The sequence below is a fragment of the Macaca thibetana genome, chromosome 14 (genome assembly GCF_024542745.1).
Source record: "Macaca thibetana thibetana isolate TM-01 chromosome 14, ASM2454274v1, whole genome shotgun sequence".
Taxonomy (NCBI): domain Eukaryota; kingdom Metazoa; phylum Chordata; class Mammalia; order Primates; family Cercopithecidae; genus Macaca; species Macaca thibetana.
The window spans coordinates 101182420-101207165 of record NC_065591.1 but is presented as its reverse complement, the minus strand read 5'-3'; positions in this window follow the sequence as shown (position 1 = coordinate 101207165).

Below are 24746 nucleotides of genomic sequence, written 5' to 3'. Positions count from 1 at the left end.
TATAGGAATTCAACACAAGGGTTGTCCTATATAAACAACTTTTACTCCATGTAAATGATTTAAAAATAAAACAACCATATTTCTCAAAAGACCAATGTTTGTATCATCTCAGGGCTTTGTAATATCCACAGTAGTGATTAAAATGCTGACACATACATCCTAAGAATCTAATGACATTATATTACTTGAAGAAAATGGCAATGGCAAACCCCAGATGCACTCCAGTCTTTTTTAAAATTTTATACTTACAGTCTAGCTTCTGCAGGAAGTCATTATGTCCCCTTTTCTGACATATTAACTACAGCAGTAGTAGCCATAATTTTCCTAGACTACTCCCACTGAAATTTGGGATCAAAGGCCTTAAAGGATGGCCAAGTAGAGAACAAATCACAATCCAGGAGCTGCTATGATGGAGTTAGAAACAGAAGCAAGCTGACTACCATGCTGAGGTGACTCAAGATTTGGATTTGGACTCAAATTCTACTTTCTCTAAAACTATATTCTGCATAAATGTATTTCCTGATTGCTTAGAGGATTTTTCAGCAAACACATATTAAGCACCTATTCTACATGAGTCTCAGTTTTGGGCATTGCAAATAGGGAAGATTGTCAAACTGGACTCTGCTTGTACCACATACATAAACATTCTTATTTCAGAAGCATTAAAATGTAGAAACAAAAAAAGTACATTTTAATTTTCATTACTTTAATTATGAGTGAGGGTGAGCATAGGTTCAAAAGATTAAAAAGTCTTTTTCCACCTCCAGTCATAACCACTTAAATGGTATTGAAATTGCCTTTCTATTGTATATAACTGGCAAACAGGATAATATGTATGAAGCAGCTGTTTTTTGATATTGGACAATAGGCAATCAGTTCAGGAATGCAAGCAATGAAAGAAGGAGCAGAAATCAAGGTAAGCCCTGAATTTTTATTTGGAGGTATTACCTGAACCATGGTACAAGAAAGAGCCCATAATACTATCACTGAGTTGAGGAGGCAAAGATCAGAGTTTAGCGAGATAGCTGGAATTTGCAGGGTAGAGTATTGGTGAAAATAGATTTATGTAGGGAAAATTTTCCAGAAACCTGCATAGTATTCCCCTTGAATCTACTGCTGAAAGCTAAGGTGAACATCTGTACAGTAAAACTCAAAAGATCAGGCAAAGATCTACCAGGGAATCACAAGCTGAACAATTTCCACAGCTCACATTAGGATAAGAAACACTATAGTTTTATCCAGTTTGAAGGGATAAAGCTTTGGGTTTTGTTGCTGTTGCTTTTTGTTGTTGTTGTTGTTGTTGCTGTTTGTTTAATGACACAGGGATTCAATAAAGATCCCCACAAGAATGACAACTCGAAAGTAGGGGCCAAACAACCTATCAAAATGAAGCTTTAACACGATTGTCAAAAAATCTGCAAGTTATACGGACGAAATGGTGAACTAGGAAACCCCAGGTCCTCATTTGCCCATGAAAACATTAAAAAGCAACTAAAAACTGAATTTAAAACCTTATAGGAGCCCTGAAAGACAGTCAAAGTTCTGCAAGAACTAAGTGAACACCCAATCAAGAAAAAGCCACTTTCAAACCAGGAGGAAATTTTATCACATGTTTACTTGCCCATGCCCCATCCACTTTCTGGTACAGTGTGGTCTCAGTCTAGAGGGTGGTATTCCAGTTCCCAGTTCCCTCTCTCAAACCAAAGGGAGTGAAGTAGACCTTATCTGCAATATTCTAACTATCCTATCTTAGGGATGCCTGAAGGACTTGTCTCTATCTCCCCTAAATCAGATCTCAGACAGAAGTGGCAGGCACTTTTATTGACAACGGCAGAGAGATTAGAGACTGAAGATGACTGGGTCAGGAAACTATGGGTGACACGTACAACAGACCATCAAAGACAAAAATCAATGGAAACTATTACATCAGGGATCCAAAAGTCTTAATAAGCCTCTGGAAGAATAAACATCGAAAACCCACATAAAAATATATCATAATCAAATTATTGAAAACCAAAGATTAGTAGATAATTTTAAAAGTAATCAAAACAAAAAAAAAGAAGAAAAAAGCCAGAAGACAATGGAACAATATCTATAACACTCTAAAAGAAGAAGAAAACACCCATCAGCCTAACATTTTACATTACATGAAAAATATACTTCAAAAATGAAGGGTGGCACCAAGATCTTGTTTTCCAAACGCTCTTCCCTAATCAAGAAAATAACTCCCTAGAGATGTGGTTTGTTCCACCCATGTAGCAGGGAAAACACAATTATCCTCCTGTGTCCCGTGGTGCCAGAAAAGTAAGGAAGAGGTAGGGAGGAAGAAAACAAGGCAAGAAGGAGGAAAAAAGGAAGGGAAGGGAAGGGAAGGGAGAAGTGTAGGGAAGGGAAGGGAGAAGTGTAGGGAAGGGACAGGACAGAATGGGGGAGGGAAGGAAGGAAGGAAGGAAGGAAGGAAGGAAGGAAGGAAGGAAGGAAGGAAGGAAGGAGGGGGGGAGGGAGGGGGGGAGGGAGGGAGAGGGAGGGAGGGGGGGGAGGGAGGGAGGGAGGGAGGGAGGGACGGAGGGAGGGGGGAGGGAGGGAGGGGTTGTGTTCTGTAAAAGCACAAAAATCAACCTAAAAGAGCTCTCAATGTCCAAAGCTGGAACTACATAATTATTGTATTTATAACCCAAAGAACAAAATATCCATGAGTTAACACTAATATAAATAAATGATTGAACAAATAAGGGAAGCTTCTTCTTATAAAAGAATTCACATTAGTAAGTGTAGAAGGAGTAGAGATATCACCATTAGAAAACTGCAGCAATAATTGCGGCAAGCAAGACTCACAGATGAATGCTAAAACTAGTGGAAAAAAAACTGAAAGAGAAACAAGATACTTGCATAGAGTAAAGATATTGCCTCTAAAATATTTATTAATTCAAAAGGGGAAAATAGTAACTTTAAACTGGAGAAACCCGGCAGCTGTCATCCTAATCGAGTGACAAAGATTAACCTCACCAGTAATAAGACATATTGACATCATGTACCCCAGATGTGAGTACAGTAAAACTGTATATATTCATTTGTTATATTTTTGCCAAAAATGCATAACCACCATCTAATTGCCAGAAAATATCAGATAAATACAAATTGGGGAAAATTTTACAAAATACCTGGCCAATAATGTTCAAAAGTGTCAAGGTCATGAAAGACAAGAAAAGACGGAGAAAATGTTACAATTTGCAGGAGACAATGAAGACATCACAGCTCAATGCAGTCAGATTTGGGATTAAATCTTGGAACAGAAAATGGATGTTATGAAAAACTAAGGAAATCTGAATAAAGTTCGTAGTTCAGTCAATAGTATTATACCAATACTAACTTCTTAGTTTTAACAATAGTACTATGGTTATGTAAAACGTCAACATTAGAATAAGCTGAGTGAACGATATATAGTTCACTGTACAATTTTCTTAACTTTCTATACATCTAAAACTTTTCAAAATAAAAACTTAAAAGTACAGCGGGCTCTGGAAACATACCATGTGAGTGGAATTCTGACTCTACCACTTATAATTTTGTACCATTACGAAATTCAGCTAATCTTTCTGGACCTCTGTTGCCTTAAAATAGAATGAAGATAGCAAGAATATTAACCTCAAACATTTGTGCAGAGGAATAAATGAAATAATAATTGAAAAACACAGACTATACAGTATCCAAACCTTAGCTAATATTAAATACTGTTATTTTTGTCCCATGGAAATTTTGTTTTAATGTGCTGTTTTTATCTACGATTTCTGAGTTTGCTTTACTTAGACAGACATACCCCACTCTAAAGCTATAAAAAGTTTGTCTATTTTTTTCCCCTGAGACTTTTATAGTTCATTTTGCCCGTTTAAATCTTTGGTCCATGTGGAATTCATTTAAATGTAAGAAGAGAGCTTAAAGCTCACTTTTTCTTTTTCTTGCTTTTTCTTCTCCTTCTTTTTAAAGATGACCAGACATTTGTTACAACGTCATTTATTAAATAATCAATCTTGTTTCCATGGACCAATTTTCATGAGCAGCAGACACTAGAAATCTTTCACCTTCTTCTGCTTGACCCCTACACCTACAACCTGAGTTTAGGGAAAATTCCATATGTTAAACAGAGTTGAGAATCAGGTGTAAGCATAGCATAGAACCCCATGAAGGGTGTCATAAATATCAGCTGATCCATAAACACACAGAGTTTCCTGAGTAAATATAAACTATTCCCTCAGAGAATCCAGGTGAATTTCCAATTATCACATCTGACAGTTCTTCTTACCCCTCACAAAGATGCTTGTCAGTCTTCTTGTAAAAACTCTCCCCTTTGTCTTCTGCATCTGAAACATGAGTTAGGCTGGGTGCAGTGGCTCAAGTCTGTAACCACAGCATTTTAGGAGGCCGAGGTGGGTGGATCGCTTGAGCCCAGGAGTTTGAGACCAGCCTGGGCAACAAAACAAGACCCCATTTATACCTCCCCCACAAAAAAAAAGGCTGGGTGTGGTGGCTCATGCCTGTAATCCTAGCACTTGGGGAGGCTGAGGTGGGAGAATTGCTTGAGGCCAAGAATTCAAGAACAACCTGGCCAACATAGCGAGACCCTGTCTCTATTTAAAAAAAATTAGCCAGGTGCAGTAGCATGCACCTATAGTCCCAGCTACTTGAGAGGCTGAGGTGGGAGGATCCCATGATCCCAGGAGTTTGAGGTTCCAGTTAGCCACGATTGTACCACTCCACTCCAGCCTGGGTGACATAGTGAGACTCTGCCTCAGAAAAATAAACAAATAAGGCCAGTCATGGTAGCTCACGCTTATAATCCCAGAACTTAGGGAGGCAGAGGCAGGAAGATCACATGAGGCCAGAAGTTTGAGACCACCCTGGCCAACATGGCAAAACCCTGCCTCTACTAAAAATACAACAATTAGCCAGGCATGGTGGTGCATGCCTGTGATCCCAGCTACTTGGGAGGCTGAGACACGAGAATCACTTGAACCCAGGAGATGGAGGTTGCAGTGGGCTGAGATCATGCCACTGTACTCCAGCCTGGGCAACAGAGCTAGACTCTGTCAGAGAGAGAGACAGAGAGAGAGTAAATAAATAATAGCAACAGGAGTCTATTGCTATTATTCAGGGGTGTTGATGAGACCTGAAATACACTCACCCTTTTCCACTACTTGCTGACTGTTTCCCTTTTCCTGTCTTTCACTGTCTTCTATTTTAAATTCTTTTTCTTAACTACCATTCAAAGTGAGTGCGCCTTAAAGCTCATCTTTATTACTCTTCATATTTCACCTGCTCTCCCTAAGCTTTCTCCTCCATTTACATGATGTTATTACTTATGGGCTTCTTACTCCACATTTATCCCTCATGCTACATTTTCTGACTCAAGCCAGGTTCCTACGAATCAGAGACTGAGATTAGGGTTCTTGTTCAAGTGATTTATTAGTAGCCAGCTTTCATGAGAAAGGAAGTGAGGAAAACCAGATAGGAGAAAATCCTAAGCAAGAATGTGTTCTTTCCTAGAGACTAGTGGTGGCACCTTGAGCCAAGGTGACTAGCCTCTTACATTCCCGTGAGTCAGTCACTGGTTGCTGGCTCCTCCTGGAGAGGGGTTGGAGAGATGCCTCCTGGGCAACATGGCTTCTGTCCAGCAGGGGACAATTCTCTGGAGAAAGTGTAATTGTAAGCTTTTAGCAACCAGAACTTACAGCAACTGTGGGGTTGATGCACCAGTGAAAGGGATCGAGGCAGGGTAAGGTATCTAATCTGATATTTGTATACTCAGATCTACTTGCTTCTCACATTAAGTTCACACTATCTAGACATAGCTTCTCTAGGACTCTAGCTGCTCACAAACTCTAGAAAAGCTTCTGAAAGAAGAATTCGTGGCAGGAACTACTACCCCCACTGCTATAGTTGGTGTTGAGAATTGAAACTCATCAACTCCCTCCTTCACTACCCATATAAGATTCCCTTCCACTTCACTAGCACTTCTGCTGGTCCAGGTGTTTTTCCTGGTGGGATGATGCAGAGCCCCTTCCTGAGGGTTCGGAGTCCTCTGGAGATTTGGTCTTGGTCAGACCATAGTTGCTGTGCTTTCCATTAAGTTAAAAGACACCGCAGTGGAACACTTAAGTCCTAAACATATTCTTCTACGTCTCATTATGTAGCAGTAGTCCAGCCTCTTCATGATGATCAGATTAAATTACTCTAGTTTAATGGTTTTCTAACACCAGGATCCCAAGGTGACCAAGTGGCAGCTGTATCTTTAAATTTTATGGGATTCTCACTCTGTCTCCTGGAGGATGTGTACCTCCTCTGAAATACAGGACCTCTAAGCACACAAACTTAAAAGTCAGACTTACAATCACACCAACTTAAAATGTTAAGAAACGCAAAATTCCCAAACGGGTTTCTGAGAATGACAGTGAGTGGCATCACTCCCACTTTGATCCCGATTCTTGGATCTAGGTACCGCAGTCATGCCACCATAAAATGGCCTCAGATTGAAAGTGTAAACCACATCTAGAAGGATAACACCCATCCTCAAAAGTTATCACCCTAAGATGATGTCGCAGCCATGCCTTCCACTTGACACACTGGATAGTTTTGGATAATGTGCTAACTGGAAGGACCAGCAGATTTTCTTGTCATGTGTCTACTGCCATAACCCTTTGCTGTGAAATTATCTCTTGGTCCTGGACAATGTTATGTGTCCTCCAATACAAGTAAATCTGACATTTTCTGAGACATCAGTGGCACTAAGCTGAGGCACTGCAGGCAGAAAGGTAAATCCACGCCTGAAATATGTGTCAATACCACACAGGATGAAATGGTTTTTTACCCTAAGGTAGAATGGGTTACATTAATCAAAGTTGCCTCCAAAGGACTAGTTGATATCCTCAAGGTATTATATTGTATCAAGCGATTCAGCATATAATCTCTGTTGCTGGCAGGTCAGATACTCAACAACCACAGTAGTTAAATCAGCCTTAGTGAGAAGAAGCCCATGCTGTTAGGCCCATGTAAGGCTTTGTTCTCTAGAACTTTATCTACTTTCTTCAGGAACCTATGTTATTAATACAAGGAGGGCCAAGAACAGGGTCTGGTTGACATGTTCTCTACATCATCTTGTCTGTCTGTTGTTTTGTGGTCTTCCACAGGAGATGTCTTCTGGACATATGATACAAAGATCATTATACTTTGTATCCACTCCTGTAAGTCACTCTGCATTTATCTTCCCCAGAATTTCTTGTCTCCAGTCTTCCTATATTGCTCATTCCAGAACTCTGATAAACCAACCAAACCATTGCATACTGCCTGTGAGTTTGTGTAGAGCCTTATCTTAGGCAGTTTCTCTCTACAAAGTGGATGGTCAAGTACACTACCCAAAGCTCTATCCATTGGGAGAATGTTTCCCTTACCACTGATTCTGATGGTCACCCCAAGCAAAAGCATTGTGCAGCAGCCATCCATTTTTGGATTGGATCGCTGTACGTAGGCTTACTACTCTATCACTTACTCAGTTCCCTCGACGGCTTAATTCCTTGAAACTATACCCCTTCTTACCCATTGCCACTTCCTTAGTTCAAGCCTCCATTCCATCTAGGCTATTGAATAAGCTCCTAACATTATCCATTCCTTGATTCTTGCTCCTTCTACTTTTTTCATATTTAATTTCTCCTTTTAACTCCAATGAGTTTCTTCCAAAAACACAAGTTTGATCATGTTACTTCTTTGTCTTAGTTCATTTTATGCTGCTACAATAGGATACCTGAAACTGGGTGATTTATAATGAACAGCTGTTTATTGAATCACAGTTCTGGAGGAGGCTGGGAAGTTCAATATCACAGTGTCAGAATTTTGCAATGGCCTTCCTGCTGCATCACGACATGGTGGAAAGTGAGAGGGTAAGAGAGGGAGACCAAAGGCAGCCAAACTCACCCTTTCACAGGAGCACCAATCTCACCCATAAGGGTGGAGCCCTCATGACCTAATCACTTCTTAAAGTTCCCACTTCTTACTACCCTTACAATGACGATTGCATTTCAACATGAGTTTGGGAGGGAATAAACATTCCATTCCAACCACAGCACTCCTCAATTAAAATCATGTCATAATTCCCCATTACCTATAAAGTCTAAACTTGTTAACACAACATACAAGGTCATTTGTGTTCTGTATAATATTCCCCTTTCTTATATTAACTTTCACCATCATTCTCATACACATGATATCACAACTACAACCAGACAGTTTGCTCTTACCCCATCAGGCCATGTCCTTTGACACATTTATGCTTTGGCATTTGTCAAGCATGTCCTTTCTTGCCTACCTCTTTGGAAAACATCTACTCTAATTTCAAGACACAATTCAAAACATACATGCTTTGTTAAAGCCTTCACTCTTTACCTGTGCATACCTCTTGAGTAGTGTAGCTGTTTACCTGTGTGTACCTTTTGTGTTGTATCATATAGTTTTGTATATCATCTCCCTCACTGCACTGTTAGCTCCTGGGGTCTAAGAACTATGCCTTATATATAACGCTACACCCTGATCTTAGAGTCTAGGCTATAGCAAAAGCAATCAATTAGATGGTTATACTGTCCTCTAAAGAGATAAATTCTGGCATTGTCAGGCAATGAAACCAATGGGTTCCAAAGGGAAATTCTAACAGATTCTGAGGACTTTAATCATAAATTCAGGAATCAGGCAGGTCACAAAATGGTATAAGTTGGCTATAAGTAATGATGAGGGAGTGAGGAGGGCAGGAACAAACTTATGGGAATATCTTCCCTACCTAACAGGGATCTCAAAACCATTTAAAATAAATTAAAGCACACTATTTGTATGAATCTGTTTTCATGCTGCTGATGAAGACATACCAGAGACTGGGCAATTTACAAAAGAAAGAGGTTTAGTTAGACTTACAGTTCCACATGGCAGGGAGGCCTCACAATCATGCCAGAAGGCAAGGAGGAGCAAGCAAGTCACATCTTACATGGATGGCAGCAGGCAAAGAGAGCTTGTGCAGGAAAACTCCTCCTCATAATAACCATCAGATCTTGTGAGACTTACTGTCACGAGAACAGCATGGGAAAGACCTGCCCCCATGATTCAATTACCTCCCACCAGGTCTCTCCCACAACACGTGTGAATTCAAGATGAGATTTGGGTGGGAAAACAGCCAAACCATATCAGTATTGATCAAGCAAACTCAACTACAGCCCTTCATGTGTCTTGAGGTCCTCAAATGTTAGAGCCCTGGTCTACAATTGGCTAGGACTATTTTATCATATGAAGTTGCATATGCAAGTGTGTGAGTTCACATACTTTGAAAATTTTTAAATCAAATTCCAGGATGAGGTCTCCAGTCAGTTTGTGTGACCTTAAGTTGTATGGTTTATAACCTACTTAGTTCACATATAAGAAACAGAGAAACATAGAAGAGCATACTCACTTTACCTGAAGTGGTTGTTAGTTTTAAGCTAGAAAGAACCTCCAGCTTCATGGGATTTGGTACTTACTTTAGAGAGAGGATCTTGCTCTGTTGCCCAGTCTGGAGGACGGTGGCCTGATCTTAGCTCACTGTGGCCTCAAACTGCTAAGCTCAAGCAATCTTCCCTCCTCAGCCTCCTGAGGAGCTAGGACTACAGGGAAACACCACCACACCTGGCTGTGTTTTGTTTTGTTTTGTTTTTTCTTTTTAAGAGATGAGGTCTTACTATGTTGCCCAGGCTGGTCTCAAAATCCTGACCTCAAGTAATCCTCTTGCCTCGGCCTCTTAAAGTGCTGGCATTACAGGTGTGAGCCACTGCACCTGACCAGGATTTGGAACATTTACAAGACTTTGTCCAGGGCAGGAAGGAACAAATACAAAACTTGGATTCAAAGAACATGAATTTAAAATCAGAACCTGATTCTTAAGAGATGTCTTTGACAAGCTGCATAACTTTTCTGAGTCTTAATTCTCTTATCTGTAAAATAGGAATTCTAATATCTATTTCACAAAGTTGCTGAGAAAATGGAATGAAAGTAGCAACTGCAAAACCAGCACAGTGTCTGGCACATAGTAAGTACTAGATAAATGTTATTTAAGTCTGAATATGAAACTTGTGCATTTACATCCAAAATCAGGAAAAGAGCCCAGCACATGCATTTCTTTTGCAAAAAAAAATCCAGTAAATATTTTAAATATGGGATGATATTTGCAAAATTATTTGAGTTCCTTTGCAAATGCTTGAGAGTGAATATTAAGCATTATCCTAGGAAAAGTATTGCAGAATCCATCTCGAGGGGAGAGTGTTAAAACCTAAAGCCTTCTCCGCTTCTAGCCATTCTCCAGGATATCTTTATTTTCCTAACCATTATCAGGGTAATCATGACATTCAATTTCATTTCTGACATCCAATATTGATTGATGAGCATGAATGGATAACTGACATCTCACTGGCAGAAACTGCAGTTTCCCCTCAGCCTCCTCCTCTGAGAGCTAGCATAACCCTTCCTGAATCTGATGCTGAATCACTTCCAAGGTAATTTGCTTAGCAAAAGTAGGCTTTTTTCATACACTGTGCTCAGCTTGAGTTCACCTTTCTCACCTTCAAATATTAAAACTCACCCCATAGAAAATGAATCTGGGAGCCTAATCGGAATCTTCGCCTTCTGTTCTGAGATAGGTTCATTCTCCTGAGTACTCATATTTGTTCACAAGACATTGACCCCAAGAGTAATTGGCTTCCAATGATACTTTGATTCCTTATTTCTCTTTTATAAAGAAAAAAAAAATGGATTCCAAAAGCAAGTTCAAGAGAACAGTCCTAACCTTTGCAACAAGAGAGTAAATTTCTAAAATAAAGGCATTTAAATCTTCACTGCAATGAGATTAGAAAAAAACAACCCATCATTGCAAGAAGGTGAAAGAAGGACATAGGTTTTTGTGTTCATAAAACATCTAGCGTTTTGTTTTTATTTCTTTGAGTTCAAAATAAAACAATGAAGTTTAAGCCATAAAAAGAAAGAAGTCTGGGAAAGTACGAAAAAGAATTTCCTGGGAAAAAAATTAACTGAAAAAGACTCTATGCTTTCCTTAGAAGGCTTTTGAAACCTAGCAACATTTATTAAAACACTTATTAAACATGTATTATGTGCTGGCCATTCTGATCAATGAAATGGGAAATGCAGATGACATATAAGATAGAACCTTAGTTCCAATAAGCTTGCAATTAAGTTGGGAGTAGAAAACCTAGGATGCATGAAATTTTTTAAAAAGTAAGCATTTGAGAACCAATTTGGTATTGACTAAAAGTTTAAACGGGAGATTAGTGAGGAAAGTGTACTCTGTGGGCTAGATTAGCTGATGAAAGATTTATTGAGCTTACCTCAGAGACAAGGACTTCAGTAGTTGGAAGAGAAGATAGAGTTGCAGATGGAGAGAACAAGAAGTGCAAATATCCAGACAACATATTGGTGAACAAATCAGCGTGTTAGTAGCAGAGGGCATATTTGGGTGGGGGTTAGTAATAGGTTCTGATAGGGAGGTATCAAATTAGGAAGAACTATAAAAAATCAAGATGAAGAATCTAAACAAAGAAAAATTGATGATCAATGCTTTGGTTATTGAGTAGAGGAATGAATACGAATGTGGAACTTTAAAATAATGGAGAGAATTTCAGCAAGATATCTTGGGGTTTATAGCTATATTAGAAGGGGAGGGGAGAGACTGGAGCCAGGGAAAGTAGTGACAAGGCTGTTAATATCATTCAAGTTTGAAGTGGGAAGGGTCAGTACCAAGAAAGTGAAAATTTGGAAGATTTTTTTTTTAAGGAGAAAAATAACAAAACTTGCACAGAGCAGTTAGAGGGGAACCCAGAAGGGAAAGAGCCAAAGGTTTTTTAACTTCTAATGATTTCCAAGGATTTCAAGCTTGGAAGGAAAGAATAGTGATGACATTAATCAAAATAAGATCATTTGGAAAGAGTTCAAAGAGGAGAGGAAGAAAGTGAATAAATTCAAGAGAGATATTTAGCTGATTAAATAGACTAAACTCAATAATAGATATGGGGGTGGTGAGGGAGAGGAAGGGGGGAAGCCTAACTTTTAGTTTTCTGCCTTAAGACATTAATGAAGGGATTCTTAGAAAAGGACAAGGATTGACGGGTAAATTTGAAGTGTATCTGAAACATCCAAGTAGAAATGTTGACTAGGTAGTTGAAAATAAAGAGGTCAGGGAAGCACTGGATTCTCATTTGGGACGATTTTGTCCCCCGGAGGACAATTGACAATGTTTGGAGACATTTTGGTAATCTCAACTGGAGGAGGGAGCAGTTGTTACTTGTGTCTAGTAGGTAGAGGCCAGGGATGTTGCTAAACATCCTACAATGCATGGGATAGCCCCAAAAAACAAAGAATCATCTAGCTCCAAGTGTCAAGGTTGAGAAACTCTGGGGCAGATAATGTCCATTTGAGAGATATCAGCATATACATGGAAATTAAAGCTGTGAGCATAAGTCTAGTGAATGATTTTAAAAACCTAGATTTGAGTCTTGAGAAATTTTGAATAGTTAGATGAAGGTGGATGAGCCTAAAAAGATATTGTAAGAAGGAGAGAACAGACAAATAAAAGGAAATCCAATAGATAGGGATCAAAGTAACCCTAACAAGGGTTTCTGAAGAAGGGAGATACCCAGCAAGAGAAAGCCTCTATCCACTGGATTTAGAGATATGGAGGCAGCTTGTGAGCTGTGAGCTTAGCAAAAGCAGTTTCTGTGGCATATCAGTGATGAAAGCTAAATGTAAGTGAATGAAGAAAAAGAAAATAAAGATCCTCTGGCCTGTGATGAGAAGGCTAGAGATTAAGGTAAAGTGTGTTAAAGGAAGGTTGGTTTGTTATTGATACTGCTGCTTTTACTATGGGGGAGTCATGCATAAATAAAAATAAAGGACCTAGTTTGAAGTAACAGTTTGAACATATAGAAGAGATTAGAGTTTTTTAAAGAATGGGTAATGAACACTAGTGGGTCATGAAATTAATTTATAGGTTAGAAGTAGCATTTTTTAAAACATGAAATAGAATGGGATAGAAAATAGAGACCATTACATAGAGTAAAAATATTGTTTCAAGAAACTATTGTTTCAGGTGTGGTTTGCATGTACACACATGGAATTTTGGTACACACACATACACATTTGCAATTTTGGTAACTAAATGAACGTAGAAGGCAAAAGAATTATCCTCCAGGCATGGGTCTAGGTGACTTGGAGAATAATGGAGTCATAATGGAAATACAAAAACAAGGAAATAAAGTAATGGGAAAGAAGGAAGAAAATAAAGATGAATTTAAGACAACAGCAGAACATTCATGCAAAGATATGCTATACATAGTTATCCAGCCCACATAAGCCTAGGTTCGATGATCCTCCTAGATGCTCCCACAGCTGCTGTCCTTTCACAGTAAGTATATTGCAACTGTCCGTTTTCTTGTCCATCTCCTTTCTCAAAGAATGAGCACCATGAAACAAGGAATCATTTCTCATCGTATCCCTTTGTCTGGCACAATTTCTGGCACATAGTGGGTACACATTAAATATGAATTTAGTCAGTGATTTATAGATGTGATGTTAGAACCATGGAATCTAAAAGTCAATGATGATAAGCTATTTATAAAATGGTTTTAGACCCTTTCAGAGACACATCATGACAAACCACGGGTCACGCACTTGATTCCAGAAAGCAATTAGCATCTGAAACCTGGATATGCATCCTGTATCAGTCAGCTTTATTGGTTGAAGCAGAAACCAACTCTGGCTGACATAAGCAGAAAATAAATTTATTGAAAGAATATTAGGTAATTTATAATTGCCAGGAAATTCAGGCTTGGGAAACAGTCAAGAGCAAGGTAAGCTAGTGCATTAACCTGGACCACAGCCAAAATTCGCATACCATAAAACCAGACCACTGAAAACACTGTCATCTCTAAACTCTAGACACCTCAGCTGTAACCACCACCACCACCATAAGCACTAGTCAGTTACAGCCACTGCACTGTTATTCCTCTTGTGCCTCTGAAAACTCATATTACTAATCCTCATGTTCCTCCGTCCCAGCCTTTTTGCACTTCTAATTCTTGATTTCAAAATTCAAGGCAGCTGCATCTGATTATTGGAGCCTAAGTCATATACAAGAGAATCTGGGAAAATCAGTAGCTAAACAACTTGCTTTTTAAGCTTTTATAGAAGGACACAGGTTAATACATTCCCAAGCAAAAGAAGATGCTGGGCTACCACAGTGATAAATATCCATTACATAATCAATGATACATAATCTCATAGATTCCATAATTGCTGCCAGTTGCCAGTCCCTGGTACCACCTAAGAACCGAGCTGAGTGAAACAGAAGTCTGTAGCTGTAAACAGGTAAGGCACTCAACGCTGCTCTATCAAGTGCTATTCCTGATCAACTTTACTCTTGAATGATGCACAGATGCTAGATCACCCTGAAATGACAGGCAAATGTCACCCTTTAATAGTAATCACTGACCTTGAGATTTGTGTCTTCTTACCACAAAAATGATGCTGCCATCATTTCAGCTTCTTGGTGGATGACTCTGGCCCGTTATTTTAAATGGTGCCAGTTGCTTCAGTCATTACTTTGAATTTAGTGTCAAACATGTGTAGTGACCTGCATGAAAATGTTCTGCCTCTCTGGTTTCCATATGAGATGATCCTGGCCCAAGTCAGCCCAGCCTTCATCTCTGCTAGTTCTCAGGCAACATACTTGTAACCAGTCGCCTCCCTGCACACTCCTCTGAACATGCCTATTTATTTCATTCAGGATAAGGGTGAATTTTGATCACATAAACATACATTCATTTACTTCTCCTAATCCATCTTTGGGAAATCTATGTGAAGAGGACAGCATCCACTTTGAATGAGCCCATTACAGCTCACCTTTATTTTGTTCCCTTAACTTCATCATCCCTCGATAATCCTCCATGAAAAATAAGGCATATGAGAAAATCTTTGAGAAGACATGAAGCGCTTCATTGAATGAATGGTAATTCCCTCTGTTATTCAGGAAATATTAATGTGTTTTGTATTAATAAATTCTATATACAAAAGATTAAGAAACAAGCATGATAATAATTATTAATATAATTTACACAATAATTTTCTGCTGTACTAAAAAAAGATAGGTTTCTCCTATATACTTCACTTAAACTTTTAATGCATTTAGATTTTTAGAAACATTAATAGCTTTTTACACATTAAAAACACATCTGATAAAAAAAGTTACACATCTATTAAGTTTATGTAATATTTCCATATGCATTTTTAGAAATTAAACTTCAAAAGCTGGATGTGCCAAGAAATGAAGGACCACATCCATTTGCTTCCTTAAATTTCTTTTCTTGCAAAATCATATACTTTTATCTTCAATTTACCTAAATATGATAGCATAACAGACCTCATTCCTTTTAACTTTTTTACTTGATACCTCAGTTTTAAGGTTTATCTATGTTGGGATGTGTGCTTCTTGCTATCAACTGCTGCAGAATAGTCCATAGAAAGCGTCCATCATAAAAGTTCATAGCCTGAACTCCTTACTATTACAAATGATGAATCTTCTCAGCCATAGATTTGCATGAAGATTTTTCTGGCATATTATCTTTAGAATGGGATTGCTGGGTAGAGGCTGACTTGACTTCACCAAAGACTGCCAGATGGCTTCACACAATGCCTCTAGCAGTTCACAATCTTACCAGTCACGAATAAGGGTCCCGCTTCCTCACCTCTTTCCTAACACTTGATGCTATCCAATTTACACCCAGATTTACAAAAAAGTAAAGTGGTTGTTTTAATTTTTACATCTCTGATTATTCATGAGTTTAAGTCATTGCATCTATTTTTAAAACATTTGGGTTTCTTTGTTGTTTTTCCACCGCCCCACCCCACTTGCTGTTGTGGCTCCTGTCTTTTCCCAGTGGTATAAAGAAACTCTTTGTTTATTTTAGATATTAATTGCCTTTTGATTCTAGACATCACAAACATCTCTTCCCAGTCTATTATTTCTCTGTTAACTCTGTCTATGGTGCACTTCCTTGAACAGAAACTCTTAGCATTGATGTAATCAAACATACTGATTTTTGCCAATAAAGGATGTTCACATACAAGGTATAGTCTCATATCCATACTTTCCAGGTAAATGACTATTAATCCGTATCTTTCTCTCTCACTCAAGAAAGCTTATCAGAAAACACACAAATGAGAACGATGTTCAAAAAGTGATTCCAAATGTTGGTTCTTTAACTGTTAGTAGAGAAAAATTGACTTTCAGTCATCCTGAAATTACCATGCCACCAGATTACCACAACTAGTTATGGAATTACTAGTTGAAAACTACTGACCTAGCTCATGCCCTCTGAGCCTACCAGCTGTCAGCCGCATCTAGTTCACCCTTTCACCGATCTATAATAGCGGCGGCCATTTGCTGATCTCAAACTGTGAGACAGACATTTCCACAAAATATTGCCTACCCTCACAAAAACTCTAAAAGATAAGTATTGTTATCCCTGTTTTACAGGTGAGAAACCTGAGGCTCAAAAACATCATTTGCCTAAGTTGACACAGTACATGGTAAAGCCAAGATTTATAATTAGGACTGTCATGTTCCAGAATCAAGAATCCCAGCCATCTCTTCAAGGCTGAATCATCCTTCAGCAATGAAAGTGAGATAAATGAGGTATCCCAGTCAAGGCCAGCCTCCACCAACACATGCTGAGCATCTGCTGATTTGCGAGATGCCCCCATTCTCAACCCAAGACTCTCAGAAGTTCTCAACATTTATTTCCAAAAACTCCCTGGTAAAACAAAACCGTTGCCTTGAAGAGTAATACTACCTATGATCACATTAGCACAGAATCAGTTCATCATGTAAGACTATTTCCACTAAGGCTCTACAGAAATGGAAGAAGTTATCAAAGAATGGGGAAAGAGAGGAAGGAGAGAGTAGGCACTTCATCTAGAACTTGTAGCACAGCCCAGGGCCACAGAGATGATATAACCTGTGCAACCTCCATGTACAGGAGGTTGAACGAAGGAAGGAGAGGATAACTATCTTTACAGAGCATTTATCATGTTCCAGATGTACCCAGCTAGAAAACTTTGCAGTATCTTTTCTCATCTTTACCAAGGCCATTGTCTTCATTTTTTTTTAAAGAGGAATACTTGAGAGGTTGAGGATTGTTTCGCAGGGCCCCACTGCTAGAAAATAGCAAAGCAAGAATTTGAACCCATGCTGTCTGATGTCAACAGCCCACCTTCTTCCACTGCAACTACCTTCATCACCATTCGATGATGACTAACCATCCCTTACTGTTCTTCCCTAAGCCTGAGGTTAACCAGCTCTGGAGGTCCCAGGGTTCTGAAAAAGTATTTTGTTTTCCCACTGAATACAACTTGAAGTTCTTGTCATTAAAAAAAAAAAAAAAAAAAAAAAAAGTCTCTAAATATTCTAGTGTTTGGGAACAGTGAGATTAATTGGAAAAGTAAATACTCGTAGAAAACTAATTGGCATTCCCTTGACAAAATGTAATGGATTCAAGCATTGGCCAGTGTTAGCTCTTATCCTTGTATGAAGCATTAATGTGATTGCAATGACCACGCTGCTGCTGAGCCTTAAGTCTGCAGGCCAAGAGGGTTACAGTTTGGTTCCTCCTCACCCATGTCTTAGGAGACCATTCAGTAAAAAGTTGAAGAATATGACATTCCCATGTTCTTCCAAAACATAAAAGGCTTGAGTGACTGGTACAAAGTGTGGCTTTTCCCATCCCCCTCTTTCTTAGGGCTTCTTCCATGTCTGGTTCCTGCAGTTCCAGTGAAATGTAATAAAGGCATCTGCAGGGATCTGGGTTGGGCCTATATCAGGAAAGGCCCCCAGAGCATCAGGTTGGACAGAGTCTCCAGAAAACTGACTGACCCTAGCCTGATCAGCCTATCACTACCCACACTCTGGCAGCTCCATCCCGCTACTCCCTAAGGCCTTGTGTGCATCAGGGCCTCCTGACATGTGCTTCTGAACTCGCACCAAAAGCTGTTCATGGCTGGGAGCGGTGGCTCCCAGCACTGCCAGAGGCTGAGGTGGGTGGATAGCTTGAGGCCAGGAGTTGGAGACCAGCCTGGCCAACATGGCAAACCCTCCTCTCTACTGAAAATACAAAAATTAGCCAGGCATAGTGGCAAGTGCCTATAATCCCAGCTATTCAGGAGGCTGAGGCAGGAGAATCGCTTGAACCTGACCTGGGAGGCAGAGGCTGCAGTGAGCCGAGATCACTCCACTGCATTCTAGCCCGGGTGGCAAAGCAAGACTCTGTATCAAAAAAAAAAAAAGAAAAAAGAAAGAAAGAAAGAAAGAAAGAAAGAAAGAAAGAAAGAAGAAAGAAAGAAAGAAAGAAAGAAAAAAGAAAGAAAGAAAGAAAGAAAGAAAGAAAGAAAGAAAGAAAGAAAGAAAGAAGGAAAGAAGAAGGAAAGAAGGAAAGAAGAAGAAAGAAGGAAAGAAGGAAAGAAGGAAAGAAGGAAAGAAGGAAAGAAGGAAAGAAGGAAAGAAGGAAAGAAGGAAAGAAGGAAAGAAGGAAAGAAGGAAAGAAGGAAAGAAGGAAAGAAGGAAAGAAGGAAAGAAGGAAAGAAGGAAAGAAGGAAAGAAGGAAAGAAGGAAAGAAGGAAAGAAGGAAAGAAGGAAAGAAGGAAAGAAGGAAAGAAGGAAAGAAGGAAAGAAGGAAAGAAGGAAAAGAAGAAAGAAGGAAAGAAGGAAAGAAGGAAAGAAGGAAAGAAGGAAAGAAGGAAAGAAGGAAAGAAGGAAAGAAGGAAAGAAGGAAAGAAGGAAAGAAGGAAAGAAGGAAAGAAGGAAAGAAGGAAAGAAGGAAAGAAGGAAAGAAGGAAAGAAGGAAAGAAGGAAAGAAGGAAAGAAGGAAAGAAAAAGAAGGAAAGAAGGAAAGAAGGAAAGAAGGAAAGAAAAAGAAGGAAAGAAGAAAGAAGGAAAGAAGGAAAGAAGGAAAGAAGGAAAGAAGAAAGAAGGAAAGGAAAGAAAGAAAGAAAGAAAGAAAGAAAGAAAGAAAGAAAGAAAGAAAGAAAGAAAGAAAGAAAGAAAGAAAGAAAGAGAGAAAGAAAAAAAATCAGGGCTGTGGACTTGGGACTCTACATTTTTTTACTAATACATAATATTTGTACATACATTTTGATTCATGCATACAATGTATAATAATCAAATCAGGGTACTTAAGACATCCATCACTTTGAACATTTGTCATTTCTTTGTATTGAGAACATTTCAAATCTTCTCTACATTTTAATAGGTTCCTCAATGATTCCCAAGGAGCAAAAACAGTTTGAGAGACACTGGGCTGAGGATTAGGAGTGGTAAGAGACAAGACAGAAGTGACCTCAAATGAGAAGATTCTCTTACAAATAAACGCTATGGATTCTAATTATTAGGGCTGATTACGTCCTACCAAGTCACCATGGACAATGAATTAGCAAACACTGAGCTATGGCTCCTAGGTAAAATACAGGGTTAGGTTACTGCAAGCCTCTGCTCATAACATTTTCATCAACTAATAAATACATAACTGTGTTTTATGTGTGTTTCTGTTTGAAGACATCTTATGTAACATATACAATTGATTCGTTAACAATGAGCTCATGGCCCACGGTGCTATGACTCATGCCTGAATGAAGCTTCTCTAACATATGTGTTTTCTCTGTAAGGTGCATTGCAGCCTTCTTGTGCTTAGAACACTAGACAGCACTTCAGAGGTAAGCTCAGGGCCCATTTTAAACAGTAAAATCACCAATAAAAGGCACACAAATGCAACAAAATCTGGCAAAAAAAAAAAAAAAAAAAAAAAGAAAGGACACTTAATAGCATGAGAGCTAAAACAAGAAGGAAGAGCGTCACCCTTTTCTCCCTCAGCTGGGAACATGAATGTTGAGGAGAAACTCAAATTTTTCACAGCCCGGTGCATGTCTGACAATGACTGTGGAAATGCCATGAGTATTGATTTGGGGGTTACACATAAATTTTAGGCACGGGGCAAATTTGCAAACACAGAATTCACAAATAATGAGGACTGATGATATGAGGGCTGATATATAGTGAGGATGGATTACAAAAATAGTGTGCACATGCATTATCTCATTACCTTACTTGATGACACAATAACTCTGGAACTTAAATAGAACATGTACTATTTTGATTCCCAACACTGAAATAAGCAACTGTGGGCCTAGAGAGCTGGAAAACAAACCCAGGTCTTGCTTTTTCCACTACAGAGTAAAAGGAAGTCAACTCTGCTAATGCTCTTTCAGATGCTAGAACTATCCAGCCAAGTGAAGATGCGTCAATGGAAAGCAGGCATAGCATGATTACACTGGGGGAAACTGGGGAGAGCTGAAGCAGACCTAGCCCTAGACACAATGGGACTTAATCACTATCTGCACAAGCTATACAAGTGTTCTCTCTTTCTATGTATACTGAAGTTTGCTTTGAAGCATTTCAGTCAGAAGGCAAGCACTGACTGAGTCCCATTGGGTGCATCTTATTAGATAATGAGTCAGTGAAGAAAGCAGCAGCAGTTCCCGATCTGAAGAAGATTACAGACAAGTGGAGAAAACATTGTATAAAATAGCTAATTGTATAAAATAGTAAATAGAGTTTGATTGGAGGGAGAACATAGATGAAGAGGGTAGATCTGAGACAGTATTTGAAAATAGAGGTAAAGGACTTGTCACATAAAATAGGAGAAAGATTATTCCGTGCATTTAAAACAGTTTGGGCCAAATTCCTAAGGCATTGATAGTCGTGAGGTTTAGTGCCTGCTCTGTCATTTTCTAGCCACAATACCTACAGAAGTTGACTGAAACTTTTTCAGACTCCGTTTACTGATCTATATAGTGGGGCTTCAGTTCAGGTCAACATACTTTAATTAGCAGAATGCTGCAGTGCTAAGACCTAGGATTCAAAAGCTTCAGACGTGTATTTGATATAGCTTATGCTTTCCAGGAATAGGAGCAGACAAAGCTCATAACAAATAGGTCATTTTAATACAAAATAAATGTTAGGATGTGGATGGGCACACTTAGACTGTGTGCAGCAGGGGAGGGGACAGGGATACTGCCTGAAGGAGCTGGCCCAGACTTCTAAAGGACAGTAAGAATTAGATAAGCAACAAAAGGGGAGGAAAAGTCCTGATCAAGAAGGAGCAAGAACAAAGCCTCAGCAGTATGAGATGTTGCACTGGGTTCTCGGAACTGTGTTCAATTTGGCATTGCTGAGCCATATGATGAGGAGAGAAGAGTGAGAATAAAAGAGCTGGAAAGGTAGAAAACAGCAAGATCCTATCAGCATAAGAACCCACTGAAATATTTTAAACCAGGGAGTGATATGGACAGATTTGTCCTTCCTGAAAGATTCCTCTGGCAGCAATGAGGAGGAAGAATCTGAGGTGGACAGGAATGGAAGTAGAGAGTCCAATGTCTGGTTGCAATAATCCAGGTAGATGCCTCATAGATTTGTTGTGGGAGCCAATGAAATAATGTGTGTGAAAGCAGATTGTAAGCTGTAAAGCAAACCAACACAAAACAGTATTTTTCTTATGTAAATAGCTAACATTGAAGGGCAAAGCGAAGTGGGAAGACAGCAACGCAAGAACGCAAGTTTTCCTAAAAGGAAGAATATGCTAGAAAACAATGAAGTCACACATGCAGCATAAGATCATTTAGTTGAAAAGTTTTGAACGTAGCATTTGATCTGAAAAGTCAATGGATGCTTCTGAAAGAGGTTGAGGAAGTGGCATGGTATAGATAATGGGCAGTTCTGGGCATCTGAGAGTAAAGGAGAAGTTGAAAGCTAGCAAACAGAGTCCTAAGAATCCAGCTATGACTTACTACATTTCTATCAGGATGAAAAACGCAAAATTTTTCAAAGTCCTGAACTCTAATACTGGTGTCCACCACAATGAAAAGAAAAAACTAGAGTCTTGAAAAAAAAATTAGAGAATCTTAAAACCGGAAGGGACTCTGTAGAGGCAGTGTAACACAATGGAGAAAAGAACAAAATGCAGAGCCCAGCTGTGTGGAATTGAATCCTACCAACTTCTAGCTCCATAGTAAAGTTATATAAACTCTGTGCTTCAACTTTCTCATCTGTAAAATAGGGATAATAATAATACCTACCTCTCAGAGCTGTTGTGAGACTTAAACAAGTTAATAAACATGAAATGCTTCAATTAGTGCCTATTGAGTATTCAATAAATTTTAGAATTTACTAATTCTGCCTCCCACTTGAGAAATGAGAACACCAAAGTCTAGAGAAGTTGACTCATCCAAACTTTTAAAATTTTGTATCCAGTGCCCTAGAATTTTTTCTAGCCCCTCGCAAATTTATAGCAAAATCATGGTTAATTCTATATCTGGGAGGCCTAAACATGCACAGCATTAGCTTCTGTATTGGAATTGAAAAGGATCCAAGAAAGAGGAAAACTGATTTTAATTGACAAGAGCTCAGGAAACCAGAGGGTCAAAATTGATGTAATCTGGGCTACGGAGTCAGGGCCAAATGGTCTGCTGCTTCTGTAAAGCACTCTCAAAAATGGGGAGTGAGGAGTGGGCATTGCTCATCATCAGGAAACAGCAGAGTTGGAGAAGGCAGAATGGCAGATGGTGAGGCGTGGAGCATTACCTTAGGAAAGGTAAACAAGAAACCACCTATTAGCTCTGCCATGCTCTTGATTCTAAGCTGGAGCTGCTGGCTCAGTTCAAGTGTGTCCTCTTTTTCCCCCTCTCCTCTCCCCAGCACTGTTCCTGGCAACACATTTTATCTTCTAGCAGATGGCTGCAGCTGCTATGGTGGCATCTGTTGCTGCTCTTTCACCTTCCAGCTTTGGCAGGAGCAGTTGGCAAGACGAACTTGCAAGGTCTGTCAGCACCCAGTAGTATCACTATCAGTCTAACTTGCAAAAAAAAAAAAATAGAAGCAGAGGAAGTGCTGGTGCTACCAGCTGCAATCCCTGGGGCCTGCTTGATTCAAGAATCTGCTTCAGACTGGCTTGTCCTCTCATGGGATCAGAAGTTGGGATGGAGTAGCTTAGATGAGCTCATTTTACCCATCACCCATCTTTAAAAGTGAAGACCCTTTTGATTGGCAAATAAAGAGGCCCCGCTGCAAAGAGCAAGAGAAATAGGTCTTACAGATGACAACTACACTGAAAATCCAGAGGAGCAATTTGAAGAAACAAAGATGACATACTAATTCCTGCCTTCCCCAGCCTCATTTCACAGCATGGTTTCCAGCATGGCCTGAGACAATCCTTACAAAGCTTTGAGGTATATTCAGAGCCCTATTTACATTGATGAGTGGAGTCTGTGTGAGTCCTGGTCAGCCTGGACTGAGGGTCACAGTCTGTGTTTCTCTATACCTCTATGTTTTCCTTATCTTGGGAAAAGACGGTTGCTATGGTTTTCTGTTTTGCACTTTCATCCCCTGTAGAAGCAAGATTTGTGTCTCAAACCCCAGTCGATTCGGCCTGAGCTATAGGCGGCTGTTTAGCACTTGTCAAATCCTTCTTGGCAGTCAGTCATCCAAATCGACAAACCAACCAGAAGGAAGGTTTATCCATTCCCTTGATACCATCATCCCTGAATAGAGGCTTTTACTGCCATGCCCCCCGTCAAATGTCAGAAATATTGGACACTGACTCAAGATTGAATTGAACCTGAGTTCACTATGGGCTCTGGGAACCTGTGATTTGAATGAAACTGTTTTTCCACCACTTCGTCCCCTCCATTGAATTACTATAGAAGGGATCTGTGAACCAATAAGTTATTCTGGGCCATCACTGGAAATTGGAATAGACTCAGCAGTTGCAGGTTGGAAGTCAAAGCTGAACAAGAAGCCAGTATATTCCCAGTGATCAAGGATTTGTATCAACTGACAGCTCACAGGAAAAATTATATGACAAATTTTGAAGAAAATAACTTTGATGAAAATACATAAAGGAAGTAGAAGAAGATACCATATTTAATTTAAATTATTTAAACATTTATTGGGTGTCCAACTGGGTACCATTCTAGGGTTTAGGTCATGTGGTACCCAGGAAAAAAGGGGGAAAACTAGTTAGGAAGTGGAGGGAAAGCTAACACAAACTGAACTAAACTTAAGAACAGAAGATGTAACATCATAGGGGAACTGACAATCAAAGAACACATGTAAATAACAGGAATCAAATGCAGTCTAATTCTGACAAATAACAAGATTGAACAAGAGTACTGCCTATTCAAAGTAGCAACATGAGCACGTATGCCTGCCTTCCCTCTTGACAAAGTTTCTGTTGAAATGACAAAAATAGACATATTTTTAAAGAACACAACCATAATAGTTACTAAAAAACAACACAGAGGCCGGGCACGGGGGCTCATGCCTGTAATCCCAGCACTTTGGGAGGCCGAGGCAGGCAGATCATGAGGTCAAGAGATTGAGACCATCCTGGCCAACATGGTGAAACCCTGTCTCTACTAAAAGTACAAAAACTAGCTGGATGTGGTGGGCACCTGTAGTCCCAGCTACGCAGGAGGCTGAGGCAGGAGAATTGCTTGAACCCGGGAGGTGGAGGGTGCAGTGAGCCAAGATCACACCCCTGCACTCCAGCCTGGTGACAGAGCGAGACTCTGTCCAAAAA